The sequence below is a fragment of the Megalops cyprinoides genome, chromosome 17 (genome assembly GCF_013368585.1).
Source record: "Megalops cyprinoides isolate fMegCyp1 chromosome 17, fMegCyp1.pri, whole genome shotgun sequence".
Taxonomy (NCBI): Eukaryota; Metazoa; Chordata; class Actinopteri; order Elopiformes; family Megalopidae; genus Megalops; species Megalops cyprinoides.
Window position 1 is genome coordinate 28,480,149 of NC_050599.1, and position 26,021 is coordinate 28,506,169.

The 26,021-nt window shown below is 41.9% G+C and overlaps 1 protein-coding gene and 1 long non-coding RNA gene across 3 annotated transcripts in view; one reads left to right on the top strand and one right to left on the bottom strand.

The window, feature by feature from the left end:
* The window catches only part of LOC118792056 (estrogen receptor beta-like), a 22,171-nt gene extending 17,481 nt beyond the window's left edge, over positions 1–4,690 (bottom strand). Inside the window, exon 1 of one of the 2 annotated variants that reach the window (XM_036549755.1) lies at positions 4,643–4,690. The gene's annotated coding sequence lies outside the window, so the exon portion shown is untranslated. Of the gene's footprint in view, positions 1–1,308; positions 1,493–4,642 lie in introns of those variants that run through there. The other variant, XM_036549754.1, reaches the window with a different exon arrangement.
* LOC118792057 lies at positions 4,677–23,303 on the top strand. The gene is made up of 4 exons (XR_005005583.1): positions 4,677–4,746; positions 21,479–21,542; positions 22,861–22,936; positions 23,202–23,303. It is a non-coding gene; the product is annotated as an uncharacterized LOC118792057 (long non-coding RNA).
* Positions 23,304–26,021: the final 2,718 nt, after the last annotated feature.

A 26,021-nucleotide genomic window follows, 5' to 3' on the forward strand; every position in this document is an offset into this window, starting at 1 on the left:
ACAGCTGTGGTCGATGGCCTCATGGTCACAACTGAAGCCACTAGGTTTGATCGGTTTTCCACAATGTACTACATTTTATGACCCAGCCAGGCAAGTGGCAGTTAGCTCTAGGTGGATACGGCAACCTGTCTGAATACTGAAGACATCTTTAATTGAACTGTGAATGGACATAACTTGATCGTGGGTGTAATTTTATTTCAAATACATATAATGTCAGACATTGAGTGCTACAGTAACTGTATTCAATCTGAAGATACCTGAAATTCATCTGAATGTAAGTTTGGAATTATTTAGATTGTCAAATTCAATTACAGACAGTTCAATTCATTTTCAATCAAACTAAAGAGAATCTGAACCCAGATACAATGTTAGGCGTCTGCAGCTCCGCTAGAAACCTCTAATTTAGTTTTTGAAGAGGCAAAATCAATTATCTGTAATGCAGTTGTTTATATATATATTTCCACTGTAGATATATATAATAAAATGACCAGAGCAACGTACAACTGAAATGCTATCAGGAAGGTGAATTAAATACATAAACGCCTTGCCAAGCCGCGGAGAAGTTCAGCGATTCTCAGGCTCAACTACTGCATCACAAACATGGCTCAAAATTTGCTTCTAAGGCATTTACTGTACTGACCCGCTTGTTCCTACTAACAATCTGAAAAACAAACCTATCCGTGAACAACTCGTATTTCATAACATTCATAATGCACTTTGACCTGTACAACTTTGACATACATAAGCATGCGCGCACGTACCCATATACTGTCACCTGTCGCAAACCCCTGATCAAATCATTTCCACCTTTATATCAACATTACAAACATTTGTTGAGAAACGACAGTTCCAGTTTTTCTTCATTCGCACGTCAAGATAATCACATGTAGTGACGAGATAGCAGCTAAACAACGACCGCCCACAGCCTGACCTTTTAAGATTGGAAACTTAATCTAACTATAGCCTTTAGGGAACTCGAGGTCTGCCTCGCGATTATGTGATGAACACTGATTTTCCATTTTTAGCTAACTAATTTTCGGAAAGAACACAAGTTTAAATTAATCTTTAAAAAATATAACCGCGTCTTAAATCAGCATACCAAATACTGCAAATAGAAAGTTCGATTTGATCTGCATCTCCCTTTCGATCGTTTAAAACGCACAGTAAGGTAAAGTTCTTTGACATCTAACCAAAAAGATACTGTAGGACATAAAAAAGCATAGAAGCAAACGATATTCTCCAATACATTGTTTTACAGGGGAAATATAGCCTAGCTTCTTGTAATGCTTGTGAATCGCGTTCGCTTACCTGTATTTCTTACATGGTGAAACAAGGAGAAAATACCACCAACTACAAACAACAGCAAACTCTGATCGATTCTTCACGCAGCGCACAAACTGGCCTTGGTGCCTCTTTCGGACAGGGGTTGTACCTTTGGCACCCCCCAGTCACTGAGTAGGCGGCTACCAACAACAGACACGCCCCGGCGTTCGTCGCTAAGCAGCAGCCTGTGCAAACGGTAAGATAGCCTCAGCGGTCGCGAAAAATCAAATGGCAGAAGACTCGATGTAGTCCAAGAAAAACAAGACATAGCTTATGTTATTTACAGTCCGTTTGGTCTTGTGACAAAGGTGCACTTGATGCATGCGTCCATAGCGTCGCTTTTTCGGTCCCACTGCTGTTGTTTCGAAGGGAGGTTAGGATCTACTTTTCCCGCCGTGCTCGCAAAGTTACTGAAATATTCACCTTCCTACGCTTTTTTGTGACAAATGGTTCTGGGGCGTCTGCTGGGTGTGTCGCTGGTGCTATGATATCTATACTTGTGCTTGAGGGTCTTGTGAGGAGGTTCACCCGCTGTTGATGCACATTCATCTACGAATCGACGAAGCCATGCTTGTACGCAAGCTTACTGAACGGCGTGTATGTACTTTGAATGGAGCTCGTATGCTTTTTCGTACACCCGTGGCAGGTGTCGCTGCTGCTTCTTTAATTAAGGTCCAATGGTGTATACCGATTAAACCTAACCTTGTACATAAAGCTGGTCACGCTTCTGCTTTTATGATTATTACTGTTCACATTGACAGACATGACTGGTTGGTTAAAGTGTACCCTTGAAATTTGCTGCATTACAAACTGAAGTAGGGCTAGCTTGCTAGCTAATTTAGTGAGAGGTCATGGCTGTGGCGGGATGTCGGGGTAGCTAGTGAGATGTCTGTTTGGGTAAACAAACAAACAAAATGAAACCAAACTGTGCCCAGACTACACTTTTCTTTTCATGAGGGCAGTAGTGGTAAAATAGGTGGCATGCAGGTGAGGCAAAAAAAGAAAGAAAGCCATGGTTGGCTAAATCAGAAAAGAAGAAAAGTTCAACCCCCCCCCCCCCCCCCAAACAGTGCCATCTGAGCAACAAGACCATTGACTTCATGGCTGAATAACCCATACTCTCAAGCCAAAACAGTGAGTGGAATTTAAACAAAATGCCAGCAGTTCAGCTAGATAGCCACAGTAGATATAATGTGTTAGTACCCAGCAAACTAGCTATAATCAGATAACATGAGACAAGCTGTGACAGTGACAATGGTGTGAAAGCATGTGCTAAAATGCTGATGGTATTTCAATACATTTCTTATCACTCATTTTAATGAAGGCTCAACAGCATGCAATATGAGTTTCACTTAACTGAAAAGTACCCAGTAATATTGTGATAATTACAATGATCCCAACAATATTTCTAAATATATGCCTTTACATGTCTTTATGTTCTTTGTTAAAGACTAATACCATTGTCCAGGATGGACACCAGAACTAATGTAGGCTACTAAAACAATTGGTTTGTTAATGGCCTCTGATTAGCACTTTTGTAAGTCGCTTTGGATAAATGCATCTGCTAAATAGGTAAATGTAAATTAAGCAGGATGTTAGGTTTCAGTTCAGCAGTTCAGTTTCCTGTTTCCGGGAAAACTTTGGCGACACATATGAAAGCATTGAGTGAATGGGTATAATGGCACTTCTCACATCTCATACAGTAGCCATCTTAGATATGCTGGACTGATCTGCTGATCAGTAATTACACAGCTTGGTGTAATGGTGCTACCTTTCACACTGCATTGTGCAAAGCTGCCTTTGACCACAGCATGAACAGGATGTGACATAGGTGATAGGATGTGACAGGCTTTTATGTACATTCAACACATTTTTGAACTTCCCAACAGATTTCAAAAGAGGTGACATACATTTCTAGACATCTCTGTAATTCACTCCGCTGACAAAACAAAATACCTCAGCTAATATTCAGAGTTACCACAGTGATGGTCATCCACACCAGATCAATACTATCGATGAGGTATTTAATCAAACATTTAAGTCATTTTTTACTGTCTTTATACTGTCATAAGGTTTACAATGAAAAACTCCTGGAGGGCCCTGACAGTTTCACAAAATACATCTCCTAGTACGCTGGACAAATATTTCCATAAATAAAAACTAACAAAATAAAGGCTGGGACACATTTTAGCGACATTAAAGAAGGGACTGCCCGGGATGAGCTCATTCACTCCACATGCAATCCAGATCATTAGGGGAAACGACGGGCGTTTTAAACAATGCCCTACGTGAAAGAACGTAGGTAGGGTGAGGATGAAGCAGGCTTCGGAATGCGTTCAACCCCTTTATTCAAAGTAGGAACTGTCAGACATATATGCAGACATCTCCCTTACAACCTAGCATGTCTCCAACTACTTTCAATATAAAAGCAAGAACAGGTTCTCAAGAACCTTTGCTATATGGCATCAGAACAATAGCCTACCAGAGGGTTCTTATCCAGAACGAATTTCAAAGTGCTATGTCAGTGTGCTTTAACAAAACAGCATGAAGGGTTGTACAGACTAGGACACAACTAGGCATATTCAAACATTTGCCAAGATCATGACAACACAAGATGCCATTATTGACCACAGTATTTCTCCCTACTTGGGGGTCTATATGTGATAATTGCCATTTGCGTGTCAAAAATGATATTATTTGAATCCCAAGAGGCCCATTTTGTTAAGTTGCTGGAGTGTGTTTATCTGAAAGTGATAAAGGACGGTCCTTGACAGAAACAGCATGCTGCCGAGGAATGAATAGTGGCCAGTGGAACTTTTGCCAGATGCAAATTAGACAGCCATGAAGGGTTTCAATTTGGCTCCTATCCTGTGCTTTTCGGCGCTTTAATAAAGCTTGGGAAAAACTTAATAGTCTGATTGATGAGCACTGTTTTCTGTTGCCTACATCTCTTATCCTCGCTGTCCTGAATGAGCTCCCCATTCTGAAAACAGTCCTGGACCGCCCTTAAAGAGGCTGCCTCTTAGCTAAACCATGCCTGCAACCTAGCCGTATTTAAAATGTTTTCCGGACGTAAAACCGTCGGCAGTACTTTAATGACACAGCCGTGATTATCACACCGTGTTTACACAGCGCAGCTGCAGTGTTTGCGCTAATTTTACACTAGCGATGGAGCCAAGTCGAAACATCACGGAGAGGGAAAAGTCACGTTGTGCAGCAGGGACGATGTCAACCGGAGGGGAAAAATGTCTACACAGGATACGCCAGTATATTTTTACTCCTAGTGAAAATCGCACGTCCAATTGGAAGGCACGCTTACCAGCCGCTGTCCAACAGTGCATAATGTACCTCCACGCGGAAGCAAGGCCGCACCGCTGTCTTCTGCTCGGACTTCACACACCTGCTGAAATCAGACGAGAAAGGGTAAGAAACTGCCTTTTAAATCCGAGCGATGAGTAAAAATGCCATAAGAGGTGGTTACCACGGGAGACTGATATTTGAACAAAGCCCGGGCGAACAGCCTGGTTATGGACTGCAGTGAATGGGGCTTTAAAGTAATTCATCTGTTACTAGAACTAACACACCTGGCTGTCGCACCTTGCCAAGCCATCCACAAAGTCTACCGACTTGAAAGAGTGGCACTTCTTGAAATGCACTGATTACACACGACCACACTAGAAAAAACACACACACACACCTATGTCTCTCACTTAATTCAATTGCTCTGTGCAAGCTGAATAGGATACATTATACTGCAGTATACTACACTGAGTGATTTGAGACGCTCATTATTGGGTGATAACTGGTTATCTGAGATGGTAATGAAATGAAATCATTTTGCTTCAATACTTTGTCATTTCGTAGAACGCAGCAGTAGCGTGGTAAAAGCGAAAATATAAATGCTGGATAATGTCCTTTTTAGGAGACCGATGAGTTGAGAGGTCGTTAGGACTTTCATAGATTGGTAATGGAATACATTTTGAATTCCTTTCTTACATTACTCGCCCATCAAGGATATCTCATTTAGCTCGGTATATGAGGCACTGTATGGCGCTACAAACTTTACCTTGTGCACACTCATGTGAAATGCTCGCGTACGTACATGTGAAACATATTTCATATTTATGCGTGTGAGAATTATATGCCATTGTTTAATGTGTATGTGTGCACATGAATAATGTGGGTATGCGTGCAAGAGTTTCATATGTGTGTATGAGAACGTTTCATGAGAATTTCATGTATGAGTGTGCAAGGTAAAGTATATGAGTATGTCTGCCTGCCTGCTAAAATATCTCAGAGTTGAGGTGGGCGTTTCATTTCACATTTTCACACAATGGAAGAGAGTGTTCATGGTTCAGTCTACTATATCAAAAGAAATTAAAGTTCTGTTGTACCTTATGTCAGGTGGTGAGGCTTTATCAGTCACAAATTGACCACTAGTGGGAGTATGCACAGATTCAACTTTCATGGAGTGAGTAAGAGTATGCAATGATATTTGGGCGGCAGTGTAGCATAGTGGTTAAGGAGCAGGACTCGTAACCGAAAGGTTGCCGGTTCAATCCCTGCTGGGACACTGCTGCTGTACCCTTGGGCAAGGTACTTAACCCACAGTTACCTCAGTAAATATCCAGCTGTATAAATGGATAACATTGTAAAGAACTGTAACCTATGTAAGTTGCTTTGGTTAAAAGCATCTGCCAAATGAATAAATGTAAAATGTAAATATTTGTAGATGTAATTGAAGTCGTTATTCATGAATTTTGTATGTATACGCCAAAATGATTATACACATGCAGATGAACCTAGGCACAATGGATCCATGAAACCCACTAAGCTTGGGTCTCTTGAGCAGGGCTTGGAATCAGTAGGTTACAGGGTTGATTCCTGGGTGACACACTACCACTGTGTATCCTTGTGTTAGGCATGTCACCTGAACTGGTTCACCGAATAAATGGATAATTTTCAAACTTAGTTACGCATTTCACCCTAGATAAAGGCGTTTGCCAAGCAAATGCATATGGTGTAACAGTAATAGCCCGTTTGTTTTGGTTTTCATATTACACCATATATTGGCATACATACATTACTGTTGTATTGGAGTGTGTATGGACCGGAGAGCGTGGTCTCAACTCCTCCATGCCTTGAGAAACTCCTGGGGCTCAGTCTTAACACCTAATCATGACATTCCTGCTTTTGACGATATGGCTTGGTGGCGTGTCTGTGGAAATAACTTACACAAGCGTAAGGTTGGTCGCAGATTGCTTTCATCGTTCAGAACACGGTGTACAGTTTTTGATGGCAGCGAAACAGCGACTCTACGGAAACGGGGCTTTGATAATTGAGGAGCTCAGATAAAACCCTTAAACCCACTGAAAGAAGCTCAAGTAGATGGGGCAGGAGCTGTTCTCAAAGCAGAGGAATGTGCATCCTTTCTAAACACGTCATCCTTCCTAAAATGTATTTAGTAGCCTATTCGCACCAAAGGAAGAAAAGCACACAATAGGAGCTCTATTTGCTGGTGAAAAGATCGAGAGAAGTTTTTTACTGAAAGCCACGAGACTTGGACAGAATCCTTAAAGTCTCAAAAGTCTCAAAGTCCTTAAAAAATGACCAACAACAAAAGAAACATAGAATGAACTGTATGTGAAGATATGGTAAAATATAAAAGACTAATATACAGACCGAAACAACACTATAGCAATATGTGTAAAACATCATATCTACAAGTGATCATGTCATGGTATTCAAAATACATAAACCGTTGCCACATGAAAGTCCTGCGCACATTGTAAAATAGACTAGGCCCCATATTATACAAGATGTGTAATTTTAGCTTACTATATTCTAAAACACATGCACATAGACACCCACACACACAAACCTTAAAACGGGTCAGAGGAGGCCCGTACTTCTGCTTAAACAGAGCAATAGGCTAGTCTGCTAGCATCCTAAATGCTACGGAGCGGTCGTGACATTTAACATCGTCTGCAGTGGGCTATCATGCGGATCTTCACAAACATGATAATGCTAAGCAGAGCGTTTCCATGCAACTTTCTGTTCGCTCATTGACGCACACACGGTAGCTTGCCAGCGCCTTACATGTGACGCATACAGATTTGTGGGAGGTAAGCATTTGTACAGTTCGTCTTGTGCATTTTTCAATACCGCTATGGCCAGAACAACACCTGACGACACCACCGATGTTGAAAGGAGGTGTTTTTGTTCAAATCTGGAACATATGACCAAAGGAGTCAAGAGGAATGCTTTATTTGATTAATTTCCTCTTATGGAAAAGTGGTCCCTTAAACAGTAACATCCGTTAAACAATGTATTTTAATATACAATCATAAACACTTGGCAACACTCACACGAATGCAATAAAAGTGAACAGCGAACCATGAGTCCGACACCCACAAGAATGACCCAAAATGAGTGACGTGTCTACGCGCGCATTTGTTTTACTTATGTAGTTGTTAAATAAGCTCGCGACCCATCCGTAAAGTCATTTCGTCATCTGATCTTTGTATTCTGCTTCATTGCCTTTTACAGCGCTGCCAACGTGTGCGTGACATCACCCTCTACGCAACTAAAGTTATAACAAAAACATAAACCTCACCGCTGGTCATTATACAAACGCTGTTTCATACGGTTAAGCCATTTCGCATGTCAAGTCACCCATCCGCCTTGTCTTCCTGTCCCCCAACAAATGTATCCAAAGAGAGAAAAATAAGAAAAATCATGATTTCATATGCATATGCGCATGTGAAAAGCCTATGCTGAAACTATGGATAGCTGGCGTAGAGCAGTTTGTAATCCAAATGTTGTAGGATTTAGCCTCAGGTAGAAGACTGTTGTTGTTCCCAGGAGAAAAGTACTTCAGTACTTTCAGTAACTATCCTACTGTATAAACAATGTGGAAGTCACCAGGCCATATACAGAGCTAATAAGACAAACATATGTGATGATGTGCGCGTGCAGAGGCTGGGAGCTCCCGTCTCAAATTGGTACAGTTTAAGATGCCTGATAGCAAGTTATGACCCCGAATTTGTACGTTTGTTTATTCGATTCCATAGCAAATACTTTAACAGAAATGGTAAATTTTGCTAGTTGCTGTAAGGAATAAAACTAGGCTATTTCACCGTGTTGATTGCACTGTTAAACCGCTCCCTGTTTCCATAGGCTACAACAGCAGTGTGCATCTGTCAGACAGTAAAACGTTTTGAACTCAAAATAACTCACTGTTATTTTAAACTAACCCAAAGCAGGAGTGTAACATAAACACGGCCGGAAGTTAATTGGACAGACAGCTCGGTACATTTACCTTGACTGATAACAGAAATCCGAAAGCTTCAATCTGACGGCTAAGATTCTTGATTTGCAAAAGACCCACCTTACCTGTTGCTGGAGACCTAACGCCGAAATAAGATTGGACAAGAACCGCCTTAGTTGATCAGAGGATAAAATATTCGGCACTTTGGCAAACGTATATCCCAGTTTAACAACAGTGAACGACGTGCGATCTGAAACCGGGAGAGTCCATTGTTTCAACAATAAAGACAACAGTTCGTAGCTTACATCAAATCGGGTCCAAACTTTGAGGCACTGTGAGAAGTACAATGCTGTTATCGCGTTTCTCCCCGATACGCCAATATTCACTGTCCCTCTCAGACGAGTATGCTCTACAAGCCTGGAAAACTTCTTAGGCTACTTAATAGACCGAGGCGACGTCACACGCCACACCCGCTCAGAACCCTCATGCGTTCCTTGAACTTGAAACCTTGTCCTGAGTGTGGAATGAGAAAGGGCTATTTTTGCACATTCCCGTTCCTCCTCCTGTCTGTGTCTCTGGGATCTCGCAAAATTGAATGAGCAGACATGTACCATTATTGGGGAAAAAAGTTCGTTCACTCACTATAACATCCAGAACTCCAATACATGTTTATTAAATTGCTGACGGAATGAAATCTCGGTATTACTTCGGCGTCGCCCACCAGAGTCCACATGGTCCCAGTTACCCTTCCAAGTGAATGTATTGCTCTAGCGCTCTAATGTGCATTTCTTGTAGATAATCTTGTTCCTGAAAGCAATTTCCGCTATTTTTAAACTATCATCCTGTCTACTCTGTACAGCTAGAATACATTTGGAGTTTTATCGGAATTATTGAGATAAACGCACCTTATAGAGGAGTGGAGGTCAAATTGGGATTTGAACTACCTTCAGAATTCATTTCAGGATTCATTTAATAAACAGTCACCCTTATGGCCTTATCCAACATAATTTACAGAACGCTGCACATTTATTTAGGTGGATATTTGCAAATGCAAATCAGATCAGTCCCTTTCTTGAAAAATGACAGTCCCTGCACTTAGCTTTCTAGTTAGCTGGTAAAACAGTGATTGACAATCCGATTCCTGTTTTATCAACTGTTTAATTCCGAAAATACATTCACACACTATTTTAAAACTGTTTATTTAGTCTCCATTTTTATATGAACCTGGATAATACACAGAATCTACCAGGTGTGTACCTGTCGTGAACATGTCATTGTACACATCAACATGATCAAGAGATGTTGAAGGTGTTGGTGTTGAAGCTAACCACAGATCTACGATTTTGCTAAGGAAGACGACGATATGAATTTCCAATGGAACTAAACGTAGTCAGGAAAGTCTAAAAAACTGAACTGAAAAAAAAAACGCACACAAAATTTGCACATGTTGAATTGTCAAGACATCAAGGGGTACGGTTATTTGTTTCTTGTATTTAACATCATCAGGAGATTTCCAAACAGTTCCAAACTGGGAAAATGTGCTTAGTTATGGAATTGAGAGGATTTTAAACGTAACATTTAAAAAACGCAAAACTGTTTTTTATTTTAATATTTTGGTATGTAAGGTGAGAGTTACTGTTCTGAATGTGCTCAATTCAATGTTTGGTATGAGTACAGAGTACAAACATTAAATGAAAAACAATAGAGTATTTGCTAATTTGAAGTGACAATTTAACATCGTTCAAGTGTGGCACCAGCTCCCATCAGGTTTACTTATAAGAGCGGGAGGGGAGCAATGATTTAATGTAAATACAAGTTGTGTTCTGTGCGAGCTACTTGAATCAATTCATTTTGTTCCCAGATTGCCATTAACTCACACTCAGAAATAAATGTCATGCACCATTATATTTGATGTACTGACTTTTGGGGAATTCAATATTAGTCCAATTATTCTGGCTATTTGTGGTATCGTGTGAAAGAAATGTGGTACTATGAATCTGATGTTTGTAAACAGTGTGGTAAGTATTAAACATACATTATGAGTATGGATTTTTTTTTCATTCATTCTGTCTCTAAGATTATGTAAATCTGTGGTTGCTCACTAGCTACCTTACCTCACTATGAGCTCTCATTCGCATATTAACTCTTAAAAACAAGCATTTTATTATTAAAGTATTTGGGTCATTTATGTACAGGCTTCACCCTAACATACCATCTAGTTATCTGTTTAACATCATGAGGCAAATCTTAAGGAAAGTTAGTCAATATATTTGTTAAAAAATTAGCCACTTGATTGAAATAAATACTGACATACTAATATCTCAGTGAGATGATCATAATTTACACTGTTACTCCCACAAAAGTTCAGTTGGCTCACACAGGTAGTACCCAGAAACATCCCTGTTTAGTGAGCAGTTGCTCCCCTGGCTGCTTCAAAGACAAAGACTCCCTTCTTCCCCCATGCAGAGTGCAGACAATTTTCCTAAAGTCCTACCAACTACTTCCTGGAACCCTATAAGCCTGCCATTTTATTACTACAGCAGAGGCCAGCCAGTTGGACCTTAACATCTAGAGTCCTGCTCTCAAGGTGCTCAATCAGCCGATAATGGTCACAGCTGAATTCCTCTGGGACAAACCTTCTGTACAGATTATGACTGTCCGTGAGTAAGACAAGCAGGGAAGAAAATAACCTCATTATTTAACCAAAGCTAATTACTTTGAAGCAGTTACTTTAGTGTTGAATCATTTAGCCTAGTCATTTTAGAGTCTTTCCTGTCACTGACCTTAGATCAAAGAATGAGCATGGCCTTACAGCTGACATACAAGCACAGCCACATGCTTTGTTTGCAGTAGTCTAGACATGCAGCTGTCAGCATACAGCTGACTTTTCTAAAGATTAATCCATTACATTATATTTCCTTGCTGAACAGTTTAACAATCCTCTTGTTTACTTTTTGTATTTATATTATGGACACTTATTAGCTGGATAGCCCATGAGATACTGGTTGAAACAAGTGGTAATATACAGTACTCAGGCTTGGAGGTTTTTGGTTCTTCTTTGTTTAGACCATTACCAACTCAAATGACCTGACATCATTTTAAAGGCAATATTTCTGCTTTCTTTATTTCAGGCTCATGAGCTACCATTTCGGGAACTCCTCCTGATTGGCTGTCTTTGTCTTAAAGCTTGGGTGCCCACAAAGTCTGTGTCTGTGTAGCTTGTAACAGTCTGATGTAACATCTCCAGGTCAGCAGTGCGGTGCTATTGTTATGCCCTGCAGGAGTGTGCTCTGTTCTGAAGCAGCTGGCGGGTCGTATGCCCGAGAATGGAGGACACACAGGCACTGTGGAGAATCTTCCTGCTCCCAGCTGGTCAGCTGCACTAACAAAGTGAATCACATTCTCATGGAGGACGCATCACGAAGGCAGGGGTAATGAACTCAAAATCTTTCAGTCTCTGGGTTCAGGAGAGGTCACGGAAGCCTTCATAACTATGAACCAGACACGTAAACAGATTTCTGGTGGAGTTCCACGCAAACATGGGAACCTCCTCCTCATGTTCACTCATGTCCGGAGGGGTGTGATCTGGACTCCATGCTTACCTGCCTTCTAGTCCATGACTGGTCTCTTTGTGTAGTACAACCACGTAAGCTGTTCTCCATGAGGAACAATCTGTGCTAGTGAGATGCACCAGCTTCCAAAAGAGGTGAGGGCTGAGTCTGAGACTTGGAGTCTGAGAATGGAGACGTTGCAGTAAAAGGGCCACATGAGAAGATTAATCTAGCTGATTCTGATCATACACAAGAGAGTGAAAACTGTGTGAAGAAATGCTTGTGAAGACTTCAGTGCCTTAAGTCTTGTTTCTTAAATTACATGTCTTTTGTTGCATGTCCTTCTTGGACATTGTGCCCAGAGCAGGACCCAGTACTCTTAATGTGGTCTGATGATGACATTACACTAATATAACCTTCAAGTCATGACACTCAGTTTTCCTGAAAAGTAAAGTTTCCTCTCAATACAGCATTCAGACTTGTAAATTATTCTTATTGTCCTTAACCAGAGTGGATTAATCTTTGTGAGATACATTAAACACAAAGCAGCTGTCCTATTAGTTTGAGTTGTGTGTGTTTTATATTTACATCAAAAATGAAATGAACTTAACAAAAATGAACATATTCAGCAAACTAAGTATTGCAGTTGTAAATGCTGCATATTTATTAGGAGGTAGTTTTTTCAAAGTGCCATTTAAACATCAGGACTGAGCACAGTGATATAATATAAGTGGATTTTTCTGTTTTGAAACTTAAAATAACTAAATAAAATGAATGAGCAGTGTTTCAAATAATATAGAATGATACCTAAGCTTGACTTCCTGTTTCATGGTAGCCATCTTGGATTAAAAAAAAAAACAATAGTCATGAAGGATTCTACAATGCCAGTGCAAAATCTCATCAGTAATTTTGATTAAATTGAGCTAGATACCTCAAGTCATGTATTTTCACCACAGGTGTCCACTTAGTCTTTCCCCTGTTTCTTCCAGTTCTCTGGAAAGTGGTCCCTAGAGGCTTTGCCACCAGCAATAGACAATCCCAGCAAACCTGAAGGAGAAGGGGCTTCCACTACAAGCAGCTTGCGGCATGAGGACTTAGAGGTGTGTTGGGGTTACAGGCTGTGACTGCACCTTGAGTTACAGGGTCTGCTCTGCCATCTGCAAATGGCTTGGTCACCTCCACCATTGAAGAAGTCCAGCTTTGCCTTGCGTTAAGGTCCCCATGCATGTGTGCTGTTTGCACATCAAGGAGCATTGATGACCATATTACCACATATAGCACTGTGAGCAAGGTAATCACTAGGTAAGGTACTTCTTAGAGCAGATCACACAGAAACAATGCGACATGAACAGATGGAAGCCGTGGTACAGCCCTTTACAGTTTGTTATATCAAAGTACTGTGGATAAGGTAATTAGATCAGATTGCTGATGAGGACTTGGTAGAGAAAGCTTACTTATTCCAGACAAAAAACTGCACTGGGAGATTTTCTGCTGAAAGTCTATGCATGAACGAAGCTGCATGACTGATTAAAAAGGTTCTTTTTAATCACTGCTTTAAGAACCTGACCAATGTCCTGTCACATATGTCAATTGAGGCTTTCTGATTCTTGTTGGTTTGTTGCCTGTGCCACCACTCTGGCAACCCATCAGTTAACCGTTGGTGGAATAGACTGACAAGAGAATGAAGCAGCTGTAAATGACCAAGCCCTTTCAGGAAGCACTCCATCCCATTCAGTTTTCATCAGACTGGGGTTGTGACAAATGTGGACAAAGGGGTGGAGTCATAAGTGGGTGTGGAGTGTTCATATGGAACCTTGAGACAGGGGACAATTCATGCCAAACCTGGATGAACTAAAGGCCTCATATAGAAGGAATTAGGCAGGAGTGTTACTTTATCAGTCATCAGTCTACCCAGCAGCTAAGGGTGAGCTTCTTGGCTTGCTTTAGGAGCGCCGTGTGGTGAATCTGTATCAACTTAAAAAATTCCACTGAGGGATTTTCCCAGAAAGGAAAGGTCAGCATTAGCCCTCAAGGTTGAGGTCTATCTTTGAGCAACTCAGGGCGTTTAGGGGAGAGAGCACGGCACATGGTGCTGTGAGTTCATGAGGCGGAACATTCTTTTTGAATGGTTTCACATTCACTGCTCTCTGCAGCACTCTGCAAACCCCCACAGTCATTGCTAGCTCTAACCTATTTGCTGGCTGAAAGACATAAATAAATTATATAGTCCCCTGATGTTAGGAACTTATTGAATGGGTATTGAGTGGCTAGCACTCTGGGTGACAGTGTTGCCAAATGGATAGGGTAAACAGGAGGTTGCAGGGTTGGATCCAAGTTTTGTTGTACCCTTTTAACAATATTCTAAAAGAAATTTAAGTGCTCCCAGTCTTAGATTGGAGTTTTAGATTAGATTAAAGATTAGAATAAGAGTGCAGAGAGTGTTTCCCCACCAAAACCTCTCCTCTGAGAGCAGCGTTTGTGGCATGACTGGTTAAAATAACTTTCTAGCTATAGTACACACCTAGCTAACGGTAGCTACAGATCTACCTGCCCAATATAATAATTTGCTAGCTGGCTCTAACAACAAACTTTCCATCTGGATTCAAATATGAATTACACAGTGCTAAATCTTACATTGTATGGTTGCTCACCACTGCAAAATATTCAAGTGAAAACATTTTAAAACAGAATTTTTTTAAATGCCAAAGCTGAATATGTCCCGCCAAGAGCGAAATTGTACACCATGTGGGAGTTCAGTCTTGAGATCTCCGTATGCGTACACTACAGCCCACAGACAGAAAACAGAATTCTGAATTCAGCTCCGCTGTGCTCCTACAGGAGTCAGGTAGGCAGAAACCACCCATGGAACCATACTTTTCTGGCTGACTCATCCCGCTCATAGCTCATCTTAATCAGAGTCTAGGGCGGCTATTTGGTTTGTCGGCTGTGTGCTCTGTCCTTGAACCTTGACTAACGTCAATAACCCTTGTTGTTTATGTTATTGCAAGACATTTTTATTAATCTGTGCACAAATTCACGATCACTGCATAAAAACATTCCATTAGCGCTTGTCGTGAATTTCATCACACAAGGTTAAGGGCAAACCACAAAATGCAGGGAATAAATATATCCTCAGATCTTGTTTGGAGTAGTCACGGGTATATGGTTGGAACTGCTTTGATTTTGAAGTCACATTCTCGAACAGAGTTTATCAAAGGTTACATTACATTACAGTATTATATTACATTACTGTCATTCAGCCAATGCTGTTATCCAGAGTGACTTTCATTGGATATAGATCTTACATGTTATCCATTTATACAGCTGGATATTCACTGAGGCAATTGTGGGCTGAGTACTTTGCCCAAGGGTACAGCATTAGTGCCCCAGTGGGGAATTGAACTAGCAACCTTTTGGGTACAAGCCCTGCTCCTTTCCACTATGTCACACTGCCGCCAGTAACAATCTGAAATCCAGCCACCAGGTCTCAGAAAAGGGGAATAAATATACCGCTGTTAAAAGAGTGTGTGTGAGAGAGGGATGGAGACTTTAACGAGCTGAACAGCATCTGCCAGACATGTCACAGATTGTGTAAATATTTATGAAAAGGATGCTACTCAGGCAAAACCAGCCCAGTTTGACAAGACAGTTATTATGAACCATCAAGCTCCCAGGGTCTACAAATGGTCCAGTTTCCACCCCACCCCACCACCCTGAAAGAAAATTGCCAAGTATGACCGGACTGAACATTAAAAGCCAGGCATTTTTGCAGTAAAGTAATAGCAGGCCACTTACCTCTGTGGGGTAGCTGTGGACTGAAGGCACCATGGAGAAAGACTGTAGACTTTCAGACTTTGTCTTTGAGGCTCCAGGACCTGTCTGCCAAGCGGCTTCAGTAACAAAGGCCTTTCACAAGGGGAAAATGCAGGTGCATTAGCGTGTCACTTTGTACTGCCATTTCCCTGAGAGCTGTCTCCAACTTCATGTCTTAAATCATCATTCTGTCTCGGGCCCCTTTGTGGAAATCGGAGAGAACTCAGGACGAAGGAGAGAAGCTTGGTGGACACACTGCTTTAAAAGTTGCCTGACTTTCCTTGGTACTCCCTCACATATCCAAAGTCAGTGAAGCAGCACCTGTTGCATTGTTATTTTTACTGCGTGGAGTAATTTGCAGTTTTCTTGGCTTGGTTTCATTGGTAATTTCCGGTTTGGCCTCCCCTCCATGTTGGGGATGTAGAGGGGTCACACGTTTGTTGGAAGTCAGTGTAAAGCATAATACAAAGTCCTTACTGCTTCAGCAACATGTCCATTTATAATGCTAGTGTACTGTTATCTTAGTGCTGACACTGGTGATTATATGGCTCTCTTCATATTGTTGCATCAGACCATTGTATGTTGCAGGCTGCCTCTGGAGTCAAATGATTATTTACCTTTAAGGCTGCCGAGGGAAAATGCAAATGCTGCCCTCTGCTGGCAAAGAGGGGTAAAGTTCACTACTGATGAAGTTTAGCTCACCCACAGTAAACTTTAGATCTGTTGCTATCAGGTTTCTGCTGTTGCTGCTTCAGGTGCTGAGATGTAGAAAGTGGCCTTCCATAAAGTTGTTTTGAGTAATGAGTTTGGGAAATTTTCTTGTGAGTGGTCTGTGTTGTGGCTGTTTCAGATGTTAAGTCTGATAACTCCATAGAATAGAGTTTCAGCCACTACCTGTCAGTTTTTAGGAACAAAGGAACCCAGGTGCTCAGGAATCTGTAGCTGGTTATCCAGCTGTATAAATGGATAAGATAAGACCATCTGCTAAGCATGCTAAGCAATTAATGTTCTAATGTATTAGCTAGTGAGGGTGTGGAGAGGGAAAGATTTATTTATCAAATCAGACTTCTTTAAGTAATGTTAGAATGCCAGACTTAGGAACCCAGAGTGAGACTTTTGCCAATACACCAGGGAACCCCTCACTTCTTGTGTTTGGCTCCAGGGGATCTTTAATTCTCAGGGGACCTTTTTTGGGCTCAGTGTTGCACAGATGCAGTGATCTTTCAAATGTTTGAATAGCTCACCCTAATCGGAGAGTTACCATTCCCCCCATCACTACACTTGGGCTTTCATTTTCTGTGCAGTCCAAAAAGGAACAGTCCCCCTGCTGATAAGTGGCGAAAACTGCAGGGCTCTGTTGGATCATGGGGTGGTATGTGAGTTTTCTGCAAGGTGGCAAACAGGGTTCATGTCTGTACTTTCCTAGATTGGCCACAGAAGAATCATGAATTCTGCAGGAGTTATTGGGTGATGTTCATAAGATGGCTATGGAAAAGTTGTGCATGCTGCAACAGCTATGGGATTAGCAATGGACTACATACTGGACTACAAAAAAAAACAAATTATGCATGAATCTTCCATGGCCATCCAACAAGAAAAGATGTCCTACCAAATAGGATTGTCTCAACAGCGAATTGAAAAAAAGGCACCATGTTTCAGAAATTAGATTGTCAATGAATTCTTGAAATTCTTTGTATATGCAAAATGTGCTTACTCATTTCCACCTGTGATATAAGCACGTGCCAGGTTGGGATTACAGAAAAACAGCAAGTTCCTTTTCTCACTTCTACAAAGCTGTCCATTTTTATTTATTTATTAAAATATACTGATTTCATTGGTGAACCCATTTAACCTCAAAGGCTTCATGTAGACATGGTTTTGATTCCTTGTTCTGATTGCAGCAAAAACAATGAAAACAACAAAACAGGACACCACACAATGTTTGTGTTTGTGGCATGACCTGCGGCTGGCATACCCAAGCCTGTTGCCCATGCAGTGCCCAAAACAGAGGGCTTCCTCTTCTCAGACCTGTCTTTTCTTGGGACCTGGCACTTCCCCTTTCTCATGCCAGCTGTTTCCGGCATGGGGGACACTCGTGACATGGAGGGGTCGCAGGGCAGAGGGGCACGCTATGTCACATGTCATGTGACCCGTTATGTTACCCTGACTAATGCATTTCTTGTGCCAGTAACCAGCCCAATGAACAAAGTGATATAAAGTGTAAATCCCCTTTCCAAAATGAATAAATAAATAAATGAACTGAATAAAATAACAAATATATTTTTGACATGGTGATGTTGATCCAAAATTATTGACACTTTCAGTAATGTCATCTTATGAATATTTGGTACAATTACAATAAATGCATAATACATTTTACTATATATTGTGTATATAGTGTGAATATTTTAAATGTTTCGTAACAGATGTTTGCCTATAGACAGATAACTAAAATTGATCAATTATATTTGGAATTTCATATATTATAATATAGTGGCATGTATGATTTTGCATGAAGGATGAGGGAGTATGTCCCATCCATGATCTTTGACGTCATGCAAATGTTGATTAATTGACCCACGTGGCCATGGCTGAAATGTGTTTTGCGCTAATTACAAGCAGTAGATGCTGCATGATGGAGGATGTAGGTAATGTGTGGTTGAAAGGCAACGGCAAAAGCAACACAATTATTATATGCCCACAGGGAAACAGAATTTGAAGGCTGCCTATGCAACTCTGCAAATCAGCACAGAAGCATGCTTGCCTTATTACGAACGGTCTCAATAAACCATCTCATCTCTACCCAGTACATCATTAACAATAATAAACTAAAATAGAGGCAAATATGCTCTCCCAATGTGATCAGTGGAACGAGATCAAAGTGAAATTAAGAGAACTCGCTCGTTCAAAGACCATTGAGGCTGCCAGACTCCAGATTTACGAGAGAACGTGGAGACAGCTATATAGCCGAAATAAAATGAACAGCTCAAGTTTAAATACTGATATGCTCTGTGGACACATACAAACCAGCACTGTTAAAATGCGTGATCAATGCGTTCCAGAAACATGATTCTATGTTCTTTTACCAGCAGTATAGCAACCATTAATACTCGCTCTACCTCAGCGTTTCACAAAGCTTAACTGACCAGCTAAGCAGACCATGTTGGCTTCGACCAAGTATACAAATATCCCGTATTAGGTTTGACTCCATATGACTTGTGCAAAACAACAGATAAGACGGAGCACATTTCAAAACCGTTGTCCAACCTTTGTACCAAAGGGGAAACAATCCAGCAGGGATTCTGTTCTAATCCAATCTGTGTTATCTCAAATCAGTGACAATAGTAAACGTCTCTTGCTCCAGAAAGTAATTTAAAGGGGAAATACAACAAAAAATATCTGATATTCTGATTTCTTCACATTTCATATTAAGAATCAGACCTGCTGATGTGAAGATGACCCACATTGTCCGGGTGGCTGGTTCGGAAAATTGTAGGAATTTCACAGATTTTAAAACATAAAACATGCTTATTGCATTATTTTGCCTGCTCTTCTCCCAGCTGGGAAAGGATCAGTTGGACTGTGCAGGTCCTCTCTATAGGTTTGAGTTCGGATGACAGACATGTTTTTGGCTCTGGGACACTCGTACTCAGTTGAGACATGAGAGAAGGTAATTAAGAATATTCATACTGGCAAAATATCAGATTGATGTCTCACTGGAGCTTCCTTTTAATAATATACATTCCATGTGACCTCACTCAAGCCCCTTTGAATGAACGAGGCTGTCCAAGGATGTTCAGCAGGAAAGGCTCTCAAACTGAAGGTCTTGCCCACTTCCTTATAGTGTTGGGGTCTTTCTTTGTGTGATGTCAAGAGTCTCACTGTTTCAGAGAAATGGCACATTGACATTCCCATGTTGCCGTTTTTGAAATTGCCTGCTCCCTTGCCCCATGAGCAGCGTGCAGAGAAGGGCCAACCAAGGCCCTGTGGAAAGATTTCAGGAACTTGCCCAACCTCACTGCAATCTGCGCTCAGATCAGGCTGTGCTGTGACGCTACGCTCGGGTCAAGATAAACACAGGAAATGGCGGAGCCACAATGTCACTCAGCTGTCCATATTCGCTCCATCTGCTCATACATCGTTTGTCTGCCTTCACATTAAGAATGGGAACCATCCATGTCCAGCAGGGTCAACTGTTTCAAGGATTCTCTCACACACAGACACAGACATACACACACACACACACACATTTATACACATACACACATTTATACACATACACTCACACGCACACATACACACACATACACACATACACATGCATGTTCACACTTGAACACAAATACTGCTTTCTCGCTTTCATCGCTTTTCTCCTGTGAGGGGATGCTGCAGATGTTCCCATGTTCCCAGCCACTAAGTGAGGACAGACAGACTCTTAAAAGCATTAAAACTGCTGCAAGAGATGATTCATACACCATTAAAATGCATTGGGACAGGCGCTTAATTAAGTTATTAAACTGTGGTGCTTAGTAAGCCTGCTTGAAACTCATTCATTAACCTGGGCTTCTGGTTCTTCTCCTCTTCTTTATAGGTTTATTTAGCTGTGGTGCAGTTTACTTGGAGCTAGTATACTTGGTGACAGCCTTGGCACCTTCGGACATGGCGTGTTTGGCTAGCTCTCTGGGCAACAGCAGGCGCACGGCAGTCTGGATCTCTCTGAAGGTGATGGTGGAGCGCTTGTTGTAGTGAGCCAAATGAGACGACTCACCGGCGATGCACTCGAAGATATCGTTCACGAACGAGTTTATGATGCCCATAGCCTTTGAGGAAATGCCCGGGTTAGGGTTAGGGTTAGGAAAGAAAAACTTTTGTTTCCAGCTGTCCTACTGGAAAGTCCAGAAACTTGCACTGGCCCATGTTCTCTATCTGCTACCCCTCCCCTGTGGGACCGTCCCCGTTTTTAATTTGAGGCTGAGTTTAGGTCAGAGTTAATTTAGCCCTAGATTATAACATTAGGGCCAGAGTCCGCTTTAGGGTTAGAATTAGGGTTAGGGTTGGGGTAAGGGTTAAGGTTAGGGTCAGGGTTGGGGTAAGGGTTGGAGTTAGGGTTAGGGTTAGGGTTAGGGGTACCTGATTAACTTAGTAAAGGTAGAATGAGAGAGAAAGAAAATACGAAAGAGGGAGAAAAAGCATGAGAAGAAGAGGTGGGAACACACAGGTGCACACACATACACACACATATATATATGCATACATATAAAAACACATACGTGAATCTCAAGATAGTCAAAGGCGACACTCTTTATTCATATTTCATGTGAAACCACCACAAAATCAATTCATCATTGCCTCCATCCTGGCCCCCCCATATATCCAAAAGTGCTCATTCCCTCCCCCACCTCACCCCACCAGGGGGAGACCACCCTCCCACCCTACCCACCCCTTTCATTAAGTCCCCAAGGCGCAACTGTTTTCAATTTTGTTATCCACCTTCTCTCTATTGTTTTTCTCTCCCCATTAGACCACCCCGGATTGGTGTCCAGGCCCGACACCCTCAAGTCTGAAACTGGATGAATTTGGAAATGGTAAGTCAACTCTGTTTGTAAATGGAATTTGCGAATATTATAAAGATGTTGTTTTAATCGCACCAGTATCGTATGCTGTGTCTCCCCTATGTAAAGTTTACCACAGGTTCTGTAGGCAATTACATAGACCACGTTCCTGTCTGTTAGCAATATCTTTTTCCACACCGGTGCCTCCTCCCCACTGTATCTGTTCACCAAAAAAGACCTGAATTGAAAAAACCTGCGGAGTTGTACCCGTGAGTCTTCTGTCTTCGCTGGTAACCCTGAGCGTACTAAAAGATCCTTCAGATTTTTATTCCGTCTATAGGCCGCAATTATCCTGTGCGTCCGGAGTGATGGTAAATGACTCTGCACATTGGCGAAGTTGTTCCTAATTTTCCCAATCAATGCTTTATTGGACTCCGAGAAGGTAGTAATAAAAGGAATGATGTTTGTATCCTCCTTATGCGGTCTGATTGCTCGGCCTGATACAGTTTCAGCTTTAGCACACCTTAGCAGCCTCTTTGAATATCCCCTGTGTCGTAGTGCTTTAAATAATATTGCAGTCGCGATTTCAAAATCCTCACTGAAGGTACATATTCTGTGAAATCTAAGTATTTGAGATTTAACTATGCCTTTAAATGTGTGTTTTGGATGGTAGCTCTGTTTGTGTAGCAGAGCATGAGTGTCTGTAGTTTTGAAATATACCTTCGTGGCCAAACGATAGTTAGCCGGTTGTACCAAACCAAAAAAAACTGTAGTGTCCAGAAAATTCACGGACTTCGAATTTAATTCATATTTTAGTTTTATTGAGGGATGGTGTGTATTCAATATCTGAAAAAATTCTTCAAATTCCCGCACACTGTAAGGCCAAACACCAAAGATATCATCCAGGTATCAGTAATAGGCCCTGGGCAAGAGTGGGCACTTAGCCAACGCACCCGCCTCCCATTCGGGCATATAAATGTCTGCGTAGGCTGGTGCGAACTTCTTGCCCATGGCCGTTCCCGATATCTGTAAGTGATGTTCCCCATTGAAGATGAAATCGTTCTTTGTCGGGCTGATGTGCAAAAGTTGAAGCAGTTGTTCATCCGGCCGCGAAGGATCTGCATTTCCTAAAAGTACGTTGCTCACCGCCTGTAGTCCAGCCTCCGTATCTATATTTGTATATAGGCTATCCACATCAATTGTAAATAAATATGTATCGGGGGTTACAGTCATATCTTTAACTTTATTCAGGAAATCGTACGTATCTTTAATATAACTCGGATGACCATGCGACAGAGGGTTCAGGTAATAATCAATATACTGTGCAATATTGTACGACTCACTCCCGCAGTCGGACACGATGGGGCGTCCAGACGGGACCCCGCGAGGGACAGTCCATGCCTCCAGTTCTTTATGGATTTTTGGCAGTAAGTAAAATATTCTGTGTCTAGGTGTATCTAGTCCCATAAGAAAATTCATCTGTTTCTGATTAATGTACTTTTCATGGTATAAATCCTGTTCAATACTACATATTTCTTTCTGTGTTATTGGTTGCAATGATTCTGATATAGCTATATAATGTTTTGAATGAGATAATTGCCGATTAGCTTCCAATAAGTACTGCTGCTTATCCATGATAACAATTTTTGAACCTTTGTCAGCTGGCTTGTTAATATCTTTATTCCGTTTCAGGTCACTAAGTGCTTCCCTCTGGGAAGGAGTGAGGTTATCTGCTCAAAAGTCAAAGTCAAAGTCAACTTTATTGTCAATTCTTCAATATGCAGAGGACATACGGAGGATTGAAATTGCTCTCAGGCCCACGGTGACAATACAACAGTTCGACATAACACAATGACACTGAGAGACAAGAACAAGAATTTTCACAGAAAACACGCTACAAATATTTACAGCAAGGGCATCCAGGCACATGGTAGGTTTATAAATATGAAAAATAAATATAAAAAATATAAATATAACTACATATTCCACAGGAATATGATGTAGACTGTTTCTATAAGTAATGTGACTGTGCAGATCTGTGTGAGTTTGCGTGTGATTAATGTTGGGAGTAGGAATGGGTGGGGAATAGTCCAGGCTTCAGTATGGGGGGGGGGGTTCAAAGTTCAGTTCTGTGTTGGAGCAGATGGCTGAGGGAGAGAAGAGAGTTCAACTTCCTAACAGCCTGGTGGATGAAGCTGTCCCTCAACCTTGAGGTACGGGCCTGGAGGCTTCTGAATCTCCTCCCCGATGGGAGGGGACTGAAGAGCGTGTGCGAAGGATGAGTGGGGTCAGCAGCAATGCTCTGTGCTTTACGGGCTAGGCGTGTGTTGTAGATGTCCAGGGGGGAGGGGAGTGAAGCACCAGAGATCTTTTCTGCTGCATCCACTATGCGCTGCAGGGTTCTCCTGTTGGCGGTGGTGCAGCTCCCAAACCACACAGTGATGCAGCTGGCAAGGATGCTCTCAATGGTGCCACGGTAGAAGGAGCACATGATGGGAACTGGGGCTCTGGCTCTCCTGTTTGCGGAGGAAGTAGAGGCGTTGCTGAGCTTTCTTGGCCAGTGATGTGGTGTTGTTTGACCAGGAGAGGTCTTCTGTTATGTGCACACCCAGAAACTTGGTGCTACTCACCCTCTCCACAGCTGCACCATTGATGGTCAGAGGATGATGCTGGGGTATGCTGGGGATGCTTGGGTATGAAGGTAAGTATGCTCATTAATTACTGTTTTGTCTCTTTGAATTAATTGTTTTATATGTGGATCTACTTGTGTAATCTCCGGTTCCCAGGTAGATGGAGGTGTGAACGGTATGTATTCTCTATCAATTTCATGATCAAAATAACTCAACAGTTTGATTTTTCTGTGGTAGGCATGGAGGTCCCTCTGGAGGTCCCGGCGTCCGTCCTGCTTAGAGAGTGGAATAAAGGTGAGTCCTTTTTCAAGCAGCTCAACTTGGGCCTGTGTGAGCTGAAAGGTAAGTGATAGATTTAGAACATTGGAATGATCAACAATGGGGGGAGGCCTGTGCCGCGTGTCCCCCTCTATAAGTTTAACTGGCGGCACCAATGATTCCATATTTTATTAGCTGTAGCCGGAGTCCAATGAATGTTATTTCCTGTCGTAAAAAAAGAACTACTATGAATTTCCAATAGAGGTGTGCAATAAGTTGCAATATATTTATTGATTAAAGTCAAATTGGTTTTCTGTACTGCAGTTAAATTTGATAGGTACAAACACCGATGCATTCGGGAAAACCTTCTCAGTAGTCTTGAGTAGCTGCTGCAACTGCTTAATTGCTGTCTTTCTCAGGTCTTGATCTTTATTGTTTATGCCCAATGAAAGTATTACCTTCTGTGTTGCAGGGGATTCAGGGCAGCTTCTGAATACACCATTAATGTGATAAAACGTGGCTCCGGGGTAGCTTTCTATTTGTATTAAATTACTGGTAAAAGGAGGGATCCGTTTTAGATTTGAATCTCCAATGAAAACAATTGGTTTCTTGGCTGTAAAGTGCCACTCTTGAATCTTTTTATCTGTTCTGGGATGAACGTTTGGGTAAGAAAGAGTGGTCCCTTTCGGGATCACCTCAGTTTTTATGGTAGGTGAGGGCTCAGAGTGGGGTTCTATCATGGGATTGTTCCCTTTATTGGCCCCTTTCATCATGTAATCTCCCTCACCCATGTTAGGTGACCTAGAAAGGGGCTCTCCCGCCATGACTGTCAGTTGAGCTGGAGGCTGGCCCTGGATCCCCTTGGCTGGATTGGACCTGATTGGAGATGGAAAAGTTACAATCATATCATCTGGGAAAGTGCTAACATTACTTTTTCTTTTCTGTAGGTTAGATGCTCCGGGAGAAATTAAAGGTAAACATGTTGGTCCTACTGCCCCCTGGTGGACCTCCCTTTCCTTTGTTCTGTCATCATCAGGTTCAGTCAAGATCAGAGGGTCAGGATTATGGATGTCTGCTTGTACTTCTATTGTTTTTCCTTGTTGCAGGACACTCGGCTGGGGCGCAGGCATCGTGACTACAGGTGAGTACTCATTCACAATGGATGTCAACATGTTTGTCATGTCATTGTCTGTAATCTCTGCACGTCTTACAGGAGGCGCTGGACTAGACAAGGAGCTGGGAGCCGGTAACCCAGGTGTAAGCGTGTGGGCTGAGGTGAGTACAACCACGGCCCCGAGCCTGTATGTCTGCGTGTCGGCCTCTAGGGGTCCCTGTCCAGAAGCTAAGTCTACGGGCCCACTGGTGAACTTTGCCTGAGAAGTGATTGGTGTAGGTAAGGCCTTAACCGCCTCCGCATAAGTCTGCTTATTTGGATCTGAAGTGTGGCAGGCAGATCTTGAAATCATTTGTAGAGATGTACTAGGTAGGGGTCCCAACTGTATATCAGATCGCCCCTCACTGGTCTGGGGAGTTCCAAGCAATTCCATCAATTGGTAGACCATTGTGTCTTTGAATTTCTGTTTATATCTGGCTTTAGCCCAAACTGTTGCAATATTAAGGGCCT